We start from the raw sequence: 21,560 nt of genomic DNA, 5'->3' as shown, positions 1-21,560 counted from the left end.
TTGATGATACCAAAACTTGGATTAAGAATGTACTAATGTTTTATATTGAGGCATGCAGGAAATTAAGAACAAGGTTACGTTCGAAAGATCCGAAATTTGGTTCGGACGTTCCGAAATTGTGCCAATCAGAAGCAAAATAGAAGCTGTTCGGAAGCTGCGAGGAGCAAGTTCGGACGTTCCGAAGACTGGATCGGACGTTCCGAACACAAGCAATCAAATCACTTCAATCCGGAGACAAATTGATCTGACTGTTGATTGAGTAGATTTCGGACGCTACGATGGACATGATCGGAAGCTACGAAGTGTTGAAGATTTCAAATCTCCGGAAACGCGGGAATGTTCGGACGGTACGAACTGGAGTTCGGACCTTCCGAAGTTGTTCATACACTGTCTAAAAGAACTGTTCAGAAGAAACGAAGTTTGATCGGTCCCTCCGAAGCATATGTTCGGACCCTACGAAGTCAAGAACGGAAGATCCGAAGTCATTCCAGAATTACACAAATTGATTTCAATCACATCGCACTTTCCGAAGTATAAACAGAAGATCCAAACCTTGGCGTCCAAGACTAGTATAAATAGGCCTTTGAGGATGCATTCTCAATCATCCCACTCCATTCTCTCTTGTCTCTTACAAAGCTTTCTACTATCTCTTGTGTGCGTTGATTAAAAGAGTTGTAATATCAAAAGAGTTGTAGAAAAAGAGTGAAAGTAATACTCTCGAGTGGGTTGTAAAGTTCGTGGCTATCCTTGGAGCCCTCAAGGCCAAGTAGACGCATCGAGGCGTGGTTGTAAAAGCTAGCTTGGAGCTCCTAAAGCTAAGTCGTCATAGTGATACCTCGATCCTCATCGAGAAGGGGAGACGTAGACGATTCTTCGTCGAACTTCCATAAACATCTCTATCCCTCTTTACTTTACGCATTTACTTTACTACGCATTTATTTTACGCACTTACTTTACGCATTCATTTTTATTTGTGATTGTCCCTCAAGTCTTCAGCTTGCAATTTTTGCAAACTCGTTTTAAAAACGCTAAAGGGCCTTAAAGAACCTATTCACCCCCCCTTTAGGTTCTTCATATTAATCACTTCATCACAATCTCAGTATTTTGTCACGATCTAAAAAACAAGATTATGTTATATGTTTTAAGTTAAATGTGAATCATGGAATCCAAATATTTTTTTATATTTTTTAAAAAATATAAATCGTAATTTCAAGATTATGTTACATATTTTAATTTACATATTAATCACTTCATCACAATCTCAGTATTTTGTCACGATCTAAAAAACGGGATTATGCTATATGTTTTAAGTTAAATGTGAATCATGGAATCGAACTATTTTTTTATATTTTTTAAAAAATATAAATCGTAATTTCAAGATTATGTTACATATTTTAATTTACATATTAATCACTTCATCACAATCTCAGTATTTTGTGACGATCTAAAAAACAGGATTATGTTATATGTTTTAAGTTAAATGTGAATCATGGAATCGAACTATTTTTTTATATTTTTAAAAAAATATAAATCGTAATTTCAAGATTATGTTACATATTTTAATTTACATATGAATCACTTCATCACAATCTCAGTATTTTGTCATGATCTAAAAAACAAGATTATGTTATATGTTTTAAGTTAAATGTGAATAATGGAATCAAACTATTTTTTTTTATATTTTTTAAAAAATATAAATCGTAATTTCAAGATTATGTTACAAATTTTAATTTACATATTAATCACTTCTGTGGGGACCCGGACGCTAATCATCTTCTTAATCATCCTTGGGATTTAATTGTCAATCAAGATAAAACAGGGTCTAAAATTTTTTCTTTTAAAATAAAGTGCGGAAGGTAATGGCATCTATCTATTATACAAATCAGTATAATAATTATACATTTCAATATAAAAGTACAATTCTGTACAATCTAAATCTAAGGTTCGATTACTAAGTTCAAGTAATAACCCAAATCTGCTACAAGTCCGGAATCACCACGCTAACTCGTCTTCTCTCATCGTTATCTCGACCCTGATCCAGCCCCACCTGTTGTCATGCACACATACAAAACAAGACAACAGCCGGATAACTCCGGTGAGAATAAATCCCAGTATAAAACATGGTAAGCATGTATATAAACAAACTAATTTATAAAACATGCTATCACGTATAAAAACAATCTATTTCATAAGCTATGAAATTAATCAAATAAGCATGCAACCCAAATCAGATAAACATGCATATAAACAATCTTAATCATAAAACATGCTAACCCAACTGAAAGCAGTAATGATGGGTCCCATGATCTAGGAGCCACATCCATATAAGCATGCAGTTCTAATCAAATCATGTCTAGACTTGACTCGATCTATAACTCTAGGGATCCCGGTGTGAATAAGACGTCACTATCTGTCACCTACCCTACCAATCGAGGTGTTGTACGTCTTATTCCTAGACTTCGGCCTGATCTGTATCCACATCTACAAAGGGGCGGTGATCTTCCCCTAAGCTGAGATATCGCCGAACATCTAGAAGTCTGCCTGATCTCCAGACTGTCCTATCTTAATGCATGAATACACAATCTGTAAACAAACATAATCATTCTAATGCAATGCCACAAGATCTGTAAACAAAGCATAGCAAGATTTGTATACAAGTTCTATAAACAATCATATCAAAACATAAATAATAGTCTAGTATGTGATTTGTTTGGGAAACTCAAATGAGATCTGATTTGAGTTATATCTTCCAGATATCACATGAATTATACCTTTATCTTCCCCGTCTGAGGAAGACGAAGTCTCGAAGTCCGGTCTGCTCATATCCGATCTGACATGACAATAACAAATATACTGTATCAATGTATAATTCAATTCACAATCTGTATTCACAATCTGTTCTGATCACTACTCAACTCAGTACATAATCTGATCAATATCGGAACAAAATACCATCTGATTCATATCAACAACATCAGGGTATAATCTAAATCATATCTGAATCTGATCAATCTAATTCAACTGATGTTTCAATGGCATAATAACCCAGTCTTGTAATCCCGTCAGTCTCAACATCACAAATATAATACCAGAACTCATAATCAATCTCAGTACAATTTATAATCTCAATATCTGTACACTCTGAATCAATAATAACACAATTCTGATATCAAATCTAAATCAAATCATTTCTGAAAATCATAAAAATTCCATAAACAGTCTGTTTCTAAATCTGACTTCAATTCTATAATATCTACGGTAGTATAAACACCATATCTGAATTCTATTCAATTCTGACAACATCATAAAATCAAATCTTGTCTCAACGTAATAAAACTTACGTCCTTGTGTAGCTCTTGACGAGAGGAGCACGGTACTATGTTCGGATTCAAATTCTGACAGACGGATCTTGCCAAATCGAAATTTTAAAGAAAATAAAAGCTTGAGGGATTTCTATGGAAGCTTTTGGTTTTTCCCTCATGCAAATTCTGAATTTTAAGTGAATGATGACACGTTAATGGGGTGACCAAGACAAGTGTCCCACTCAATTTTCCATATTTGCACTTTAGCCCCTCAACTTTTCACTAATTGCAAATTGGCCCCCGCTCAATCTTTTAAATTCAATTCAATCCTAAATACTTGCAAACATCTTGGAATATAATTCAACACTCCAAAAGTTTCCAATTACATATTCTCGGATTAAAATAATATCATCTTTATTATCTCGGGCCTTACAACTTCACCACAATCTCAGTATTTTGTCACGATCTAAAAATCAGAATTATGTTATATGTTTTAAGTTAAATGTGAATCAAGGAATCAAACTATTTTTTTTTATATTTTTAAAAAAATATAAATCGTAATTTCAAGATTATGTTATATATTTTAATTTACATATTAATCACTTCATCACAATCTCAGTATTTTGTCACGATCTAAAAAACAGGATTATGTTATATGTTTTAAGTTAAATGTGAATCATGGAATCAAACTATTTTTTTATATTTTTTAAAAAATATAAATCGTAATTTCAAGATTATGTGGCATATTTTGGACAACAAAAAATATGTAATCGTAAATTCATTAACGCATGCACATGTTACAGATTATGTTAAATATTTTGGACAACGAAAACTAATGGTCGACCATGAAGCTAATAGTCGACCATGAGATTGATGGTCGACCAAAGAAAGCTCATGGTCCACCAAAGAAAGCTCATGGTCGACCATCACCCTACCGATATCTTGATGGTCGACCAAAGAAAAATAATGGTCGACCATCAAGCTAATGGTCGACCCTCAAGCTATCTCTTGCTGAATTCACCAATCGAAGGAAATTTGTTTTGTTTTCTCCTGCCAACTCTCTTCTCTAGAAAAGGAGGCAACACCAATGGAAAATTAATGTTGCGTGGCCATTCATTTTCTTCTGGAACGGGATACACAGTCTATGAGTAAGCCATGCACCATGACATTGTAGAATAGTACTGTGAACACATATCATATAAATCAATATTCGCTAACCAACTAGCTACGATGGCATGAGCACATGGGATTCTATCAATATCAAAAACTCGACATGTGCATCTTTTTGATTCGAGGTCCGCTATGGCCGAATGTCCACAACTCCTAACATCAAACTCCAGACGTCCTAATTCAAAAACTTGCATTCCTTGGGCATCTGTGAACCTGCTACGAAGAATCGCCTCGATCGTCGGGGTCAAGTTAGTGTTACTTGCAATTGATGCGTGGCGATATCGGGCAAACCAAGATGAGCCAGTTTCTGTAAGAATCTAAGAGTGCAATGATTGGCAGCTTCCTTTCTTCAAGTAGTCTAGCATTGATCGACTCAACCCCGTTTGTCGTCATAATATTGTAACTGGTCTTCGGACAATACGCTCGAGTCCATCTATCAAGTGAGTCTCTCTCGTCCAAATATTGCGCTGCCTCAGGATATCTATTCCTAAAATCATTGTATGCAATATCAAACTCGAAAATTTTATAAATTTTTTCAATGTGCAAAAACATTTCGGTTGCATCCTTCTTTTTGCATCTAGTCTTCATGTTTTGGGATAAATGCCACGTACAATGACCATGATGCGTATTTCTATAGACAGTAGAAACCACATTAATGATCCCCTGATGCCTGTCAGAAATTATCACCAATTCATCCTCGTCTGGTACTACTTCTAACAACTTCGTTAAAAACCAACTCCAAGAAGAAGTACACTCGACATCTACGATTCCCCACGCCAAAGGATATCGGTGATAATTTCCATCTTGTGCCGATGCCACTAGTAAAACACCATTATATTTGCCCTTCAACCACGTACTATCAATTGATACAACTTTTCGCATACTTCGATATCCTCTAATGCATGCACCAAAAGCAAGAAACATATACTTGAATCGATTTTCCTCGTCGACAAATATGTCTGTTATGCTTCCTCGATTCATTTGCTCAACCATGTGCAAATAACAATTCAATTTATTAAAACTCTGCGTAGGATCACCTTTCATCATATTTTCTTCTAGTTCTTTCCCTTTACAAGCCTTGTAGTATGATATATCAACATTCATAATATTGCGCATCATCGCCATCACTGCTTTTGGTACAATTGGCACTGGATGACCTTGGAAATTATCCACTAACATATCACGAACAACAGCAGAACTTGCTCCACGGATTCTCTTTCGTCTCCCAGTCAAACCACATGTATGTGTATTACAATATGTTCGAACAGAGAATGCACGTGAATCATTCTTAATCAAAGAGGTCCAGATTCTCTACTTACAAGCAGACACTACACATTTTACAGCGTACACCTTTTGGCTACTTTTAACCATCTCAAATTCAAAGTAAGCTTCCAAAATTATTCTAATTAGCTCTTTTTCACCGCTTCTCGGTTTGGAAACTCTTGACCAACAAACAAGTTTGAACCATCCGTGAATGAAAATGTGTCACTATCAATATCCACATCCACATCCAAATTTGCGTCATTGCTTTGAACCAAATTTGCCTCGACCTCAATTGCATCATTACATGCTTCATCATATAACTCGTCTATGTTACTACGATCCACATGCATGGCATCCACGTTATGAGCTTCGTCAAAAAATCACTGCTATTATTACGATCCACAGAAACAATATTCAAGTGAAAATAATCATCAAAATGCCTCTGCTCGTTAATATTGCAATTGTTTTCATCAATACCATACCCGTGCACATTATCAAAAGAATCAACAGAAGCAACACATTCAATTTCAACTTGAAGCACTGGCCTACTTCTCGGACAACCAAGATACAAATATGCTTTCAAATCATGGTCATTCTCTATATAAATTGGTTGAATGTTGCACGACAAATCTAGAAGATAACTCAACCTCAAGTTGGCAGTGTCTTCTACTTTTTCAGCTCTATATAGTTCACTTTTTAAATTTTCAAAATAACAAATATCATCATCCACTGGAATAGCAACAAATTTTGCATTGGCCCCTGGATTCCATTTATAAACCAGCCCCTCCGTCACTTCTCATTTCCCATCAAAATGAACAACAATAACTGTTGGCATATCCACAAAATGCACAAAAAAATATGATAATTAGAATGAGCAAAATTATTTAATAACAAAATAAAAAAAAACCGCACATGGTCGACCAAAAATATGTTGGTCGACCAAGAAATTAAGTCGGTCGACCTTGATCATCACGGTCGACCGACTTAATTTCTTGTTCGACCATGAATAAATTTTTCATTGGTCGACCAGGAATAATTTTACTTGATCGACCAACTTAATTTTGGTTGGAAAAAAATCTTCATTTTAATTTTGGTCGAAGAAGAAAACAATGAACGACACAAATTATTGATCTTGATTTTGGTCGATCGCTGCATGAAATGAAGAAAACAATGAACTGGTTCAAAGAAAATGGAGCAAACTTACTGTATTTTTCTTCAAATAGAGACGAATTGGTCTTCAAATATAGAAGAATGGGTCCAACATATGTGGGAGTAGATTTAGATCTGGATCTGAGGAATGAGCGCAACAACACCTGAGCAACAACAGTGTCAATTTCGATTTAATGTGACGCGGAAGAGGTAGATGGGGAAGATGAGTTCTTTAAATTTGGGAAGCTTACGATTGGGGAATTTTGTGGGGATTTTGTGCGTCTAATGAGAAGAAAGAGAAGAGATTAATTAATTTAGGAAGTTACAAGTTTAATTAAGGTTAAACGTTCTAATCAAGAGTCAATTCCTTCTTTTTTTTTAAAAAAAAGTCAGACTCCTTGTTTTTTAAATCCTTCGTGAGGGGATCCCTTTTTTTTAATTGGCCCAAAAACAAAGGGGAAATTCAGGGAAAAGGGAGTGGGATATGAAGTATTTTAAAAAAAAAAGATCCATAAGTCAATTTACTTAAATGTTCCTGTATTTTAAGTGTAAATATATCATTAAATTTGATTACATATAATCTGATAATATTAACGTTTATTTCGATTTATTGTTTATTTTCGTTCGTCGATCGATTGATTGAAGAAGAAAATTTCGACCACGTTTTGGTCGGATCGACCAAAAAACAATAGTCTACCATGCGGTCGACCAAACAATGGTCCATGTTTGGTCGACCAAAGCATTGGTCTTTGACCACAAAGCTTTGGTCTTTGACCAAAGTTTTGGTCCAACAATGGTCGACCAAAGCTTTGGTCTTTGACCAAGTTTTTGGTCGACCGACCAAAACTTTGGTAAAGACCAAAGCTTTGTGGTCAAAGAACAATGCTTTGGTCGACCAATTCTTTGAATCGGTCGATCAAAAACTTGGTCAAAGACCAAAGTTGGTATATCAATTTGGTATACCGTTGATGGTCGATCATTGTTGATTGTTGGACATTGTATTGATTTTTATAATTATTGGATATTGTAATATGTTTGATAATCATTCGACATTGTATTGATCTTTTAATTATTGGACATTGTATTGATCTTTTTTATTTTGATTTAAGTATTTATGGTGGAATTTTGTTGTTGGTCAGTTTTCGGGTCGACCCTGGTGATTTCTGGGTCGACCTTGTTGATCCATGTTGATATTGGGTCGACCATGTTGATCTTTGGTCGACTTATGTTGATTTTGGTTCGATCAAGGTTGCTTTTGGGTCGATCCTTTTTCTAACACATGAATCCATAATTAATATAAAAATATGACCGATAATTACTTAATTTTGACGGATAATTACACAATTTTGACCAATGTTGCATGTTTTTAACATATGAATCACATAATTTCACACTATAATGTTACATATTATGATATATGAGTCACAATTTCACAACTATGTTACATATGTTTTGACATATGAGTCACAATTTCACAATTATGTTATATGTTTTAACATATTAATCGCAATTTCACAACTATGTTACATGTTTTAACATATGAATCAGTGTTTTAACATATGAATAAGAATTTCACAAATATGTTACATGTTTTAATATATGAATCATAATTTCACAAATTTCACAATAATGTTATATGTTTTAACTTTGAATCACAATTTCACAACTATGTTCAATGTTTTAACATATGAATCACAATTTCAAATTATATATGTTTTAATATATGAATCACAATTTCATAACTTTGTTGCATGTTTTAACATATGAATCACAATTTCACAAGTATGTTACATGTTTTAACATATGAATCACAATTTCACAAGTATGTTACATGTTTTAATATATAAATCACAATTACATAATCACAAGTATAGTATGTTCTATAATGTAATATGTTTTAACTTATTATGTTGCATGTTTTGACATATAAATCTCAATTTCACAATTATGTTACTATTTTAACATATGAATCACAATTTCAATTGAATTATATGTTTTAACATAAAAATCAAGATTATATTTTATTACAAATTCAATTGAATTACATGTTTTAACATAAAAATCACAATTACATGTTTTAACATATGAATCATAATATCACAACTATATTGCATATTTTAACATATGAATCACAATTTCATTACATAATATTACATGATTTAACATATGAAACACATATTTAACATGGGTCGAGAAAGTAGCATTTATATACCAACTTGGATCGACCCAAAGTTTCAGTCTTTTGAGTATACCCAAAATTCCAGTCGTTTGGGTCGACCCAAAATTTTATTGATCGACCCAAAATTTTGTTGGTCGACCAAGAAGAAATTTCTTCTTGGTCGACCAAAATTTCTTCTTGGTGGACCAACATTTTGGTCCCTTAATCTATCAAGAAGAAATTTCTTCTTGGGAAGAAATTTCTTCTTGGAATTTATTTTTGGTGGACCAAAATTTTGGTCGACCAAGAAGACTTTTCTTGGTCGACTAAGAAGACTTTTCTTGGTTTCTTGGTCGACCAAGAAAAGTCTTCTTGGTCGACCAATTTTTCTGGGTGGAAGGATAGATGGCTCGTAAATTTTAATTGAAGAATATGTGTGTCGACCGAGAAGAAAGAGAAGAGGACAATTAATTGATTAAGTTAAAAGTTTAATTACTGCTAATATAATAATCAAGAGTCAACTCTTTGTTTCTTAAAACAAAAGTCAGAGTCTTCGTTTTTTAAATAACTTCTTTCTCACTCCTACTTTTTTAATTGACCCAAAACAAAGCCTGTTTTTAACAAATTACATTTTACCCCCTTAAAAAGTTTAAAATGCATTCACAACCCGAAATTTAAGGGACTGTTTAGGGGTGAGAAAAAATACCGAAAAATCGTACCCAAAAAAATACCGAAATTACGAAAAAAATCGGTATATCGAAAATTTCGGTACGGTATCGAAATTTTCGGTATCGGTATCGATACGAAATTATTTTTTTTCGGTATTATATACCGAAATACCGAAAATAATTTTTTAATTATTTTTTTAAAATTTAAGTTCAATATACCGAAAAAATATCGAAAATTCGGTATACCGAATGTGCGGTATACCGAATTTTCGGTATCGGTATGGAAAAATTCCATACCGATATTTTAGGTACGGTATATGGTACCGTAGTTCGGTACGGTATACTGTACCGTACCCACCCCTAGGACTGTTGTCTTAGAGAAGTTCTTTTAAATTTATAAAATTCAATCAACCATTTCACAAGTCACAACTCTAAATTTTAGGGACGGTTGGTTCGTTTAGAGAAGTTATTAAATTTATAGACCGCAAAGATGTGGAAAAACCATTCAAATGCCATGGATATAGAGAACAAGAAATATGACGTAAGTGAGTAATATTTGAAAATAAAAATGAAAATAATACTATTTTTCTAGTAAAATATAAAAAATACATTTATTCGAGATAAGATTTGATTATGCATGCATGTGGAATGTAATTGAATGTCTACGCAAATTTTGGACTAAACAAAAATTATTTGGGTAAGAATGTTAAAAAAAATTCATTTATTTAAAAAATAAAACATGAGGCCAATTTTTGGATTTTGATTCAATTAAGCCCACAAAACTTTGGGCTAAAAAGCACAAAATTGATTTTTTTATATGAAAATGAAATAATAACATTTTTAAAGGATGAAAACACTCTCCTCATAATTTTCATGAAATAATATTTTCGAGCTTTCCAGGTACAAACTTAAAAAAAAGAGGAAAATTCCTTATGTAAAATTAATTGCATTTAGAAATTTTAAAAAAAAAACAATGGGTACTGAATTGGCTAAAGAATTCGAGAAAAAAAACAACTAACGGAACAAATCATCGGGATCAACAGAAAAGAAACAATCTTTAAAAAATATCTAATGCATATCGATATATTATATTATCTATACTTTTCTTTATTTTCTATTGTTCGACAGCGAGGCATGTTTATCAGTTTGTTGGTTTCGGTTCTGAACCGGTTCCGACTGGTTCCAGATTGGGTGGAGCTGGAACCGATCAGAACCGGTTAATTCCGATTCTAGTGTTTAAATCTTGGAACCAATCCTAATCTTGGACCGATTCGGTGATATTAGACCCGTTCCAGTCTGGATCAAACAGGTTTCGAGTTCTGTGTCCAACTATTATTATTTTTAATATAAAATTAATTTTATTAATGAAAATTTTTTTATTTAGTATTTTGAGTTGAAACAATAATAACAAATCATAAAATTAAATAATTTAAATATTTATTTTACAATTGAACAGTTAAAATTCATCACGATTTATTAAAATATATTTTTAATTTTCTGAATCTTTGTCGGAACTTGAGCTTTGAAATTCATCGATTTCTCAAGTGGTCCTATTTTTTTTTCGATTGCAAACCAATCATAAAGTCATGTTAGCATGCAAAGTGTTTTTTGCTTTAAATTAGTTCTTTAGTCACCAATGATTCTTCCATGTACTGAAAATGCTGATTCGGAATCAACACTTGAACTGTGAATAGATAGGACATCTCTTGCAATTGTCGTTAACACTAGATAAAGTTGAGAATTTTCTTTCCACCAATCAAGAACATTGAAATTCTATGTAGTCTCAATGTTTTGGCTTAGATAAATTTGAATCTTATTGTAATTTATTCTTATCATCGATTTTCTTTTGAACTTTGTCATTTCAAACTTTGAAAGAAATTGAGTGCTCCACTTTTGCTTTTATATGTCAGCCTCTCCTCCAGCTGCACACTCGGTTCACATTGTTCACCAGCATACAAGTCAAACAGTTTTTGGAGAGAATGCATGATTGACTTTCTTTTTATCGTCAAAATTCTTCCGAAGAAATTTGGCATAATATTTTAAAAAAAAACATGTCTAATCCTCCTTGATTTTTATTAGGATCAAGTAATGTTGCTAAACCGTGCACAATTGGGATATTATCCCAAATTTTGTTTTCCATAATTGAAACAAAATCATGCTTAATAGAATCATCATGATTTTTGTTTTCCATAATTGAAACAAAATCATGCTTAATATAATCATCATGATATTCAATAAATTTATACAATATGTTGAAAATCAAAAGTAGAAACATGGTTGAAGTAGGGTAGTTAATACCAGAAAATTTCTCGGTTGCTTCTTTAAAATGTTACAAAGAAACACGTTTACTCAAGATATAGTTTCAACAGGAAGTTAAATTTTTTAAATTTAATTCTGTTTGATTCGGCTAGTGTTTTCCAATAACGTGCATGTCTTCTTTCACGTAATAATTTCTCACATACTTTGAATTTTTCTATTATTGTGAACATATGCTCATTACGTGCTCATTACGTGCACATTTAACACCTAAGTTGATAATATGACATGCACATCTAACATGAAGCAAATTACAATATAATTTTGGTTTTAATGAATCTTTAAGATATTTAATTGCATGAGTATTGGCATTCACATTATTGTTCGAAATTATTTTATTTTGTATGTCATAAATCTTAATATTATTTAACACATATTCAGCTACAATGTATGTGTTGTGTGACGATTCTAAATCATCTAGCGCTAAAATGTTTTTTGCATAGTCGAAGTTTCATCAATCCAATGATGTGTAACAACAAGATAAAATTTATATTTCAAATTAGTTCAAATATCAGTTGTAACACTAACTCTACAAGAAATATTTGAAAGATGCGATTTTAGTGTTTCGTTACATTCTTTATAAATATCGAAGCAATATTTTTTAAGTGTGTGCCTAGAGTTATTATGAAAACCAGGTTGAATAGTACTAGTAAATTCAACGAAACCATCTTGTTTAGCATTATAAAAGGTTGGCAACATTTGGTAACAAATTTTACGATGGCTTTTCGAGAAATTTCTTTTGTAATTGTGAAAGTTTTACCACTTAAAGGATTAATTTATTGTTGTGTTGGTTTCCTACCGAATGGTTGTAGCGTATCAGGGTCAAGTTTATGTACCTTAACTAAATATTTTTTCAAAGTTCTGGTACCACCGGAACCACCACCCGTTTTGTGATAATATCTCGTTTTGCAAATTCTATATACGACAAAAGAGTTGTTCGTACCTTATTGTTCAATATCGAAGTGATTCTAACCTTTGTTTCGCTTTTCTTGGGCTGTCATCGTGCTCGTTGACATTGTGTTGCTTGCTCGGGTGGACGATGGCGTCCCTACATCTTTGTTGGGGAGTTTCATGGCTTCTTCCTCCTCGTGGCCATGTTGGACTTCATCAATGTCGGGGATGTAGCTAAAATGTTCACCAAAGTCAGAAACGTATTCACCTCCACCACCATAACGGTTTGAAGATGATGCCATTGAAATTGGAACTATTTATACGAGAAAATTGCGAAATAATAATAAAGAGAATATTGAGTGTAGATAAATTTGTAACACAATTATTGAATATATTTTTATAAATAATAGAAAAGAAATATATTGATTGTAGAGAATTGATGTGTGAAAATATAATAAAAATAACTTGTATTTATAGGTGATTTTGGGGCAAAAAAAATATATTTGCAATTTGCAAATTGCAAAATTAAAGTATGGGATTAAGCACTGCAACTTTGGCCTTTTAATTTTTTTTTAAAAGTTTTGGGTTATAGATCGGATCTGATTATGGGCCGGAACTGGATCCGGAACTGGTTGAACTGGTTCAGAACATGCTGAACCAGTTCAATCCATTAAAATATGAATTGAACACGGTTTTGGGTCTGATTCATCCTTACTGGACCTGGTTTTGGGTCTGATTCATCCTTACTGCGCACATTCAGACTTTGCGACTGATTCCCTTGAACTCCATTCTTTTAGCCTATGAATAGAATTTTATTCCTTTATTTGGCTTCCCCATACCTTACATCTCCATCTTTGTGTGTAGCATACTTTTGTTGAATTCTTTTGGCTTCCCTCAGATAGGAACAAGAAATATGGGCATATGGCTCAAGTTCAATTTTGAAGGTACATCAATAAGGTTAAAAACGGATAGACACATGGGTACAAGCATCGTAGTAATATATATATATATATATATATATATATATATATATATATATATTATATATATATATATATATATATTTATATATATATATATATATATATATATATATATTTATATATATATATATATATATATATATATATTTATAAGCTTGGTTCAATGAATTGGTCCAGCAAAGATGTGCCTAACTCATTCTCGTCCTGCTGGGCAGTGTTCATGTCAAGGGATGTGTTCAAGTTCAAGTCATCTAGTGCATTTCAAATTCCCCACAGACAATGTCCAAGTTCACTATGTCATGCATTTTTCTTTAGCCAACATTCATGCCGAAAATTTCATTATCCAATTCAGATTTTCATGTGTTACCCCCTCGTTTGTTCTAAACTAGCGTCGTGACAAAAATGGACATGCGTGTGTGTGACCCATTCAACATCATCATTGGCTACCGCTCACCAATCTAACACCACTGCAAACCACTTCTCAAGTGACAACACCAATAACACGAGACAAATGCAATAACAAAAACGAACTGAACAGATAACCTAAACACAAAATAACCAAATTAAACCCACCCCCAAAACATAGACGTGCAATGTCCCCAGTGCACGACAATACTAAACAAGTAGAAAAACTAACAGAGTAACAAAAAAATTGAATGCTAAACAACATGGAAACAGAATGAAATATGTAAACAAATGCAAAGATAAGGGAAACGGGAAGACTCCCCTGATCACTGGTCATCCTCCTCATCCTCGGGTGGCACAACTCCATGCTCCTGATCGTCGGCTTGAGGAAAAACATAGTGGAATGGGAATGGAGGCGGGAATGCCGGTGGTGGTGGGTAAGCTGCGGTGTCAAGGCCCATGTGCGAGGCCATCCCGTGTACCAGAGACTCCATCGATGCCATGTGAGCGCTGTTGACAGTGTTATACTGATCTTGATGGACCGCAAAGGCACACAACTCATCAACTTTATCAATAATGGACCGTCGGCGGGGCTGTGATGGTAGTGGTGGGTGGTTGGCGATTGCCTCCTCCTCAGGTACCTCTGGGAAGTCGATAGCACGCTTGCCTCTCTTCATCTTCATCCACGAGTCGTCAATGGGCTTCATTGGTTGTAACCATTCATCGTCCACATTGACAACTACCTCGGCTTGCACACACAACTCGGTAATAATAGTAGGAAAGAATAGGGCGATGATCGAGCTGTGTATGGACTGTTGTATATGAGAAAAGATCAGTCGGCCCACATTAATTGGAATGCCCTCCATCAGTGCGTAGACCAGGATTGCGCGTTCTTTCTGAACATCACTGGTATGTGACACCGGCATTAATCTCTTCGATTGAAACGCATACCACATTGTGGGCCTGAACAACAAATATTTTTCCAGAAAACAACTCGGAGTCTTCCACCTAGCCCCAGGGTAACATATTGTTTGCATAATCAATTCGAAATTCGGATTAGCGATTAACGCCTCTAAATCATACGCAACAACTATAGGGTATCCAATAATGCATTAAATGTGGTTGAGTCGAAAGAGAATAACCTACCCCGTACCATAGCCGCTCCATCAGTTTGCTCGGTGGCGTTGGCGTAAAATTCACGCACAATTGGGATTACCGCAGCCTTAGTTTTACAACAGAAAGACTCCCAACCGCGGTCCTCAATATCTTGCAACAGATGTAGCGATCCAGCGGAGAAATTAAACCCCCGCTCCGGAATGGGGCGCTTATGCACCTTAGTGTGTTCATATCGATTCCGGGTGTCCTCATTAACAAATTTACCTCTAGTATCAGATGACGAGGAAGAAGAGGCGTGAGTTACCTTCGATTTATTTGGAGTCATGTAAGGATGTGGGTGTGGAGAGATGAGATGGCCAATCTGCGTGGCTTTGCAGATTTGAGAGAAAAATGGAGTCACTGGCGTGCTGGAGTGGCGTGGGAGTGTAGGGACTCGAGTACCTGCGAATTGGAGAGGAAAAGATGTATGGTGAGAGCCTTTGTGTTCAGAAATTCTGCGTGGGGAGAAGGTTTGTGCGCGCAGAATGAGAAAGAGAAGGGAAGGGCCGACTTTATAACGCAGCGCGCTGGGGCGGTAAAGTTTGACCGCCCTAGCGCGCTGCGTTCTGGTGAAACTCAAAGGGGTCGTGCTGGGGCGGTCAAGTTTTACCGCCCTAGCGCGATGCCCACTGTCCCCTGCGTTGCCAAGGAGTCGCGCTGGGTCGATATTATCGGCTTTTTAATTTTTTTTTAAAATCAAATGATTAGGTAAAATAAATAAAATAAAATAGCAAAATCGAATTAAGTACAATATAAGGAGAAGATAGGTAGTTCTCAATTTATAGTCGAGATCTTGACTGTCGGTCAGTTTTAGTTTGGATTGTCTTGGAATCGGGTGATTCCAAGTTGTGGCTCAATCGTGCCACCCATGTAGTGCTTCAGTCGCTGGGCATTGACCGTAAATTTCTCATCCTTTCCATCTTGCAGTTCTACAGGTCCTGATAGGTATAATTTAGAAATCACGAATGGACCAGACCATCGCGACTTCAATTTTCCAAGAAACAATCGCAACCAGGAGTTGTAGAGTAGGACATTTTCGCCTTCTTTGAATTCCCTTTCGATGATTCTCTTGTCATATGCCCTCTTTGTCTTCTCCTTGTTTGATAATGCGAGATCATATGTCAGCTTGCGGAATTATTCTAACCGATCCAATTGAAGTAGACGTCGTTCACCTGCATCAGTAAAGTTAAAGTTTAGTGCTTTGTTGCCCAGTATGCCCGATGCTCTAACTCTACAGGTAAATGACATGCTTTACCAAACAATAGCCTATATGATGTAGTGCCTATAGGTGTTTTAAAAGAAGTCCTATATGCCCAAAGAGCATCATCTAACCTTACAGACTAGTCTTTCCGACTGACACCTACCACTTTTTCCAAAATCCGCTTGATCTCTCGGTTAAACACTTCCACTTGACCACTCGTCTGGGGGTGATAGGGGGTAGAGATCTTATGTGTGACACCATATTTGCTCAAAATTTTTTCAAATAATTTGTTGCAAAAATGAGTACCATCATCACTGATTGATCGTGGTGTTCCGAATCTATTAAAAATATTTTTCTTTAAAAATTTCAGGACCACCTGAGCATCATTAGTGGCATATGCTTCTACCTCTACCCACTTAGACACATAATCGACAGCAACCAAAATATATTTTTTCGTGAACGAACAGGGAAACGGTCCCATGAAGTCTATCCCCCAAACATCAAAAACCTCACACTCAATGATATTGTTTAATGACATTTCATGAGGGTTAGAGATGTTACCTATCCGCTGACATTTATCACAGGCAAGCACATAAGAACGAGCATCTTTAAATAGAGTCGGCCAATAGAAGCCACATTCAAGTATTTAGATGTCATCTTTGTTGGTCCAAAATTACCACCTATCTCACGATCATGGCAATGGTCGAGAATTTGACCAAACTCTTCCTCTGTAACACACCTTCTTATCATGTAATCTGCACAAATCTTAAACAAAAATGGTTCCTCTCAAAAATAATGTTTCACGTCAGAGAAGAATTTCTTTCGTAGGTGAAACGATAGATTGGATGGTGGTGTGCCTGTGACAAGAAAGTTTAGCGAAGTTTGCATACCAAGGACATTGTTTCACCTCAAATAGCTGCTCATCAAGAAACCAGTCATTAATGGCATGATCTACACAGTCAGTACTAATCAGCTCCAATCTAGACAAATGATCTGCTACCACATTCTCAACACCCTTCTTATCCTTTATTTCTAGATCAAATTCTTGTAACAAAAAAATCCACCTGAGTAGGTGTGGCTTTGTATCTTTCTTAACAAGTAAATATTTCAGTGCAGAGTGGTCTGTGTAAACAATGACTTTAGACAAAACAAGATATGAATGAAATTTGTCAAGTGTGAATACTACTGCAAGTAATTCCTTTTCAGTGGTTGCATAATTCAATTTAGCCTCATCTAAGGTTTTAATTGCGTAGTATATTGTATGAAATACCTTGTTTTGCCGCTGGCCAAGAACAACACCAACCGCAGTATCCCTGGCATCGCACATGACCTCGAAGGTTAGATCCCAATCCGGTGCTACCAAAATAGGAGCCGTCACTAAGCGCTCTTTTAAATCCTCGTATGCCTGTAGACAATTGGAATTGAAATCAAACGACACATATTTCATAAGCAAAGAAGATAGATGTTTGGCAATTTTAGAAAAATCTTTAATAAAACTTCGATAAAAACCGGCGTGGCCTAGAAAACTTCTAACTCCCTTTATGGATGTCGGAGGTGGTAAGTTCTTGATAACTTCCACTTTAGCTTTGTCCACCTCAATCCATTGTTCCGAAATCTTGTGCCCTAGGACAATTTTCTCTTGTGCCATGAAGTGGCACTTCTCCCAATTTAGCACCAGGTTCGTCTCCTCACATCTCGTCAACACTACCTTCAAATTCTGCAAATAGTCATCAAAAGAAGAGCCAAATATCGAAAAGTCATCCATAATATTTCAAGGAAAGTTTCTATTATGTCATGAAATATAGCGGTCATGCATCGCTGAAAAGTGGCAGGAGCATTACACAAACCAAAGGGCATCCGTCTAAAAGCAAAAGTGCCATAAAGACAAGTGAAAGTGGTTTTCTCTTGGTCTTCGGGCACAATCATGATTTGGTTATACCTGAATACCCATCCAAAAAACAATAAAACTCATGATGCGCTCAAGCATTTGATCAATGAAGGACATATGATCTTTACGGGTAGCATAATTTAATTTCATATAATCAATGCACACACGTCATCCCGTAACTGTCCTAGTGGGTAATAATTCATTTTGTTCATTTGTGATAACAGTAATCCCACCCTTTTTCGGCACACATTGAACATGACTTACCCATGGACTATCAAATATAGGATAGATAATACTTGCATCAAGGAGTTTGATAGTTTATGATTTTACTACCTCTTGCATCTTTGGATTCATTCTGCTCTGAGGTTGCACAAGGGGTGAGTACTTGTCTTCCATCAGTATCTTGTGCATACAGACTGATGGATTGATCCCTTTGATATCCGCCACTTTCCATGCAAATGCACTCTTGTGCGCTTTCAAGACTTTCAGCAGTTTGTCCTCCATCACATCTGTCAAATAAGAAGAAATAATCACAGGAAGTTTATTATTCTCACCTAAATAGACGTATTTTAGATGCGGAGGTAATGGCTTGAGCTCCAGAGTTGGTGGCTCCTCTAGGCTTGACTTCTGAGGGATCAAGTCTCTTCGTTCCCCCAAATCCTCAAATCTCATCTTTATTGGCCTCTTCCATGGATGGTTGGCATTGAGGTATGCCAATATTTCGGCTTTCTCTGCATCCAATTCATCTTCTCTCAATTTAGTAATGAGAGTGGCTTCCAAAGGGTCCCTCATAGTATCTTGCACATAGTTAGACACACGAGAATCAAAAGCATCAATTCTAAAACAACTATCAGAATTCAGTGTGTGCTTAAGTGCATTAAAAACATCAAAAGTAATCTCCTCTTCCCCCACTCTCAATATCAACTTCCCTTCTTGCACATCAATTAGGGCCTTGACAGTTGCAAGGAACGACCTCCCCAATATGAACGGCATCTCCATGTCCTCCTCCATGTCGAGCACCACGAAATCTGAAGGAAAAATAAATTTGTCCACTTTCACTAGCACATCCTCAATAACTCCCCGTGGATACTTGAGAGATCTGTCTGTTAGCTGTAAAGACATCCTTGTTGGCTTAGGTTCTCCCAATCCAAGTTTCCTAAACACAGACAAAGGTATAAGATTAATACTCGCACCAAGATCACACAAAGCTTTATGAAAAAAAAATCACCAATCATGCAAGGAATAGAACAACTCCCTGGGTCTTTAAGTTTCGATGGGATTTTGTTTTGCACCTAAGCAGAGCAATTTTCAGTTAGATTTACCGTCATGTGATCCTCCAATTTTCTCTTGTTTGCTAAGATATCCTTAAAAAATTTAGCATAACTAGGCATTTGCATCAAAACATCGGCAAAATGAATATTGATATGCAATTTTTTAAACACCTCAAGAAACTTACCGAATTGCGCATCAAGTTTTGCTTTTTTCAATGCTACATGGAAAGGAGGAGGTATAACAATTTTTGATTGTGCAGTGGGTGCTGGTGTAGAGTTAGAAGACTTACCTTTGGATGTCTCAGTCGGTTCATCCGGTACTTGACTTTTTTCATTTTCTCTAGACTCTAAAATTTTCCCACTCTTCAACTCGATGGCCTTCACTTGCTCTTTTGGATTGGTCTATGTGTTACTTGGCAAGGTGCCCGGGTCTCTACTTGCTATCATCTTTGCTAACTGTCCAATCTGATTCTCTAGCCCCTTTATCGATGCATCTTGGTTTTGGAGTCTAGTTTCAGTGGACGAGATAAACTTAGACATCATTTGCTCCAAATTAGACTTTTCTTCTCTAAGGGGGTCAGATCTGTACATCGGTTGTTTCCCATACGGTTGTCCTCCTTGTGATTGGTTCTGACTGTTTTGACCACCGCATGAGAAGTTGTAATGTTGCCTCCATCCAGGATTATATGTGTTCGAATACGGATCATTCCTTGGACGGTTTTGGACTCCCATTTGATTCACTGGTGCCACTTCTTGCACATAGAAGGGATTGCCATCTTGACAGTCTTTCACAAAGTGTTCACCTCCACACTTATCACAGAATATCTCTTGAAGACGCATAACCATGCCACCCATATTCAAGCCGTCCAATTTCCTGTTCAAGACGTCAAGTTGCGCAGTAATAGCAGAAAGGTCAGTTACCTGGTGAACTCCTGCACTTCTCCGCTAGTTGTTCCTTTTAGATTGAGGATGTTAGCTGCTAGCAGTCATCTACTCCAATAACTCATATCCTTCCTCAGCAGTTATTCTCAATAAGTTTCCACAAGCAGCATCATCTATCATAGTACGATTAGGAGTAATCAAGCCATAATAAAAGGTTTGAACGACTAACCCAAGTGGCAATTCGTGATGTGGGCATCTCCGCAATAGATCTTTGAAACGTTCCCATAACTCATATAAAGACTCTTGCTCGAATTGAGCAAATGTGGTGATATCTGCCCGCAACTTCATGGTCTTAGACGGAGGAAAGTATTTAATGAGAAATGCCTTCGTCATGTCCTCCCATGTGGTGATCGAACATACATACAAACAATTTAACCATGCTTTAGCTTTGTCACATAAGGAGAAATGAAATAAACACAACCTAACAACATCATCAGAAACTCCATTAAATTTAAAAGTATTGCAAATTTCAAGAAAATCTACGATGTGTGTGTTTGAGTCATCTACTGCAGATCCTCCAAACTGGACTGTATTCTGAATCATCTGAATTGTAGCTGGCTTGATTTCGAAGTGGTTTGCCCGCACAATAGGCCTCACAATGTTGGGGCGTGCACCATCCAAAGAAGGCTGGGCATATTCTAGCATCGGTATGCTGCGTGGTATCTCAACATGTCTATCTTCATGGTGTTCCTCCTCGTGCTCGTGCCTCTTCATCAGTTCCTTCAATCTCTGCTGCTGTCTTCTTTTGCAGAAAGTTCTTTCAATTTCAGGGTCAAACTGCTCAAGCTCCACGTCAAG

General features: G+C 35.8%; 1 non-coding gene across 1 annotated transcript; it reads left to right on the top strand.

The window, feature by feature from the left end:
• Positions 1–20,940: 20,940 nt before the first annotated feature.
• LOC140837565 (small nucleolar RNA R71) lies at positions 20,941–21,046 on the top strand. Its single transcript, XR_012119393.1, has one exon. It is a non-coding gene; the product is annotated as a small nucleolar RNA R71 (small nucleolar RNA).
• Positions 21,047–21,560: the final 514 nt, after the last annotated feature.

The sequence above is a fragment of the Primulina eburnea genome, chromosome 7 (assembly GCF_022965805.1).
Source record: "Primulina eburnea isolate SZY01 chromosome 7, ASM2296580v1, whole genome shotgun sequence".
Lineage (NCBI taxonomy): Eukaryota > Viridiplantae > Streptophyta > Magnoliopsida > Lamiales > Gesneriaceae > Primulina > Primulina eburnea.
The sequence above is the reverse complement of the archived record's forward strand: the minus strand, read 5'-3'. Positions and strand labels throughout refer to the sequence as shown.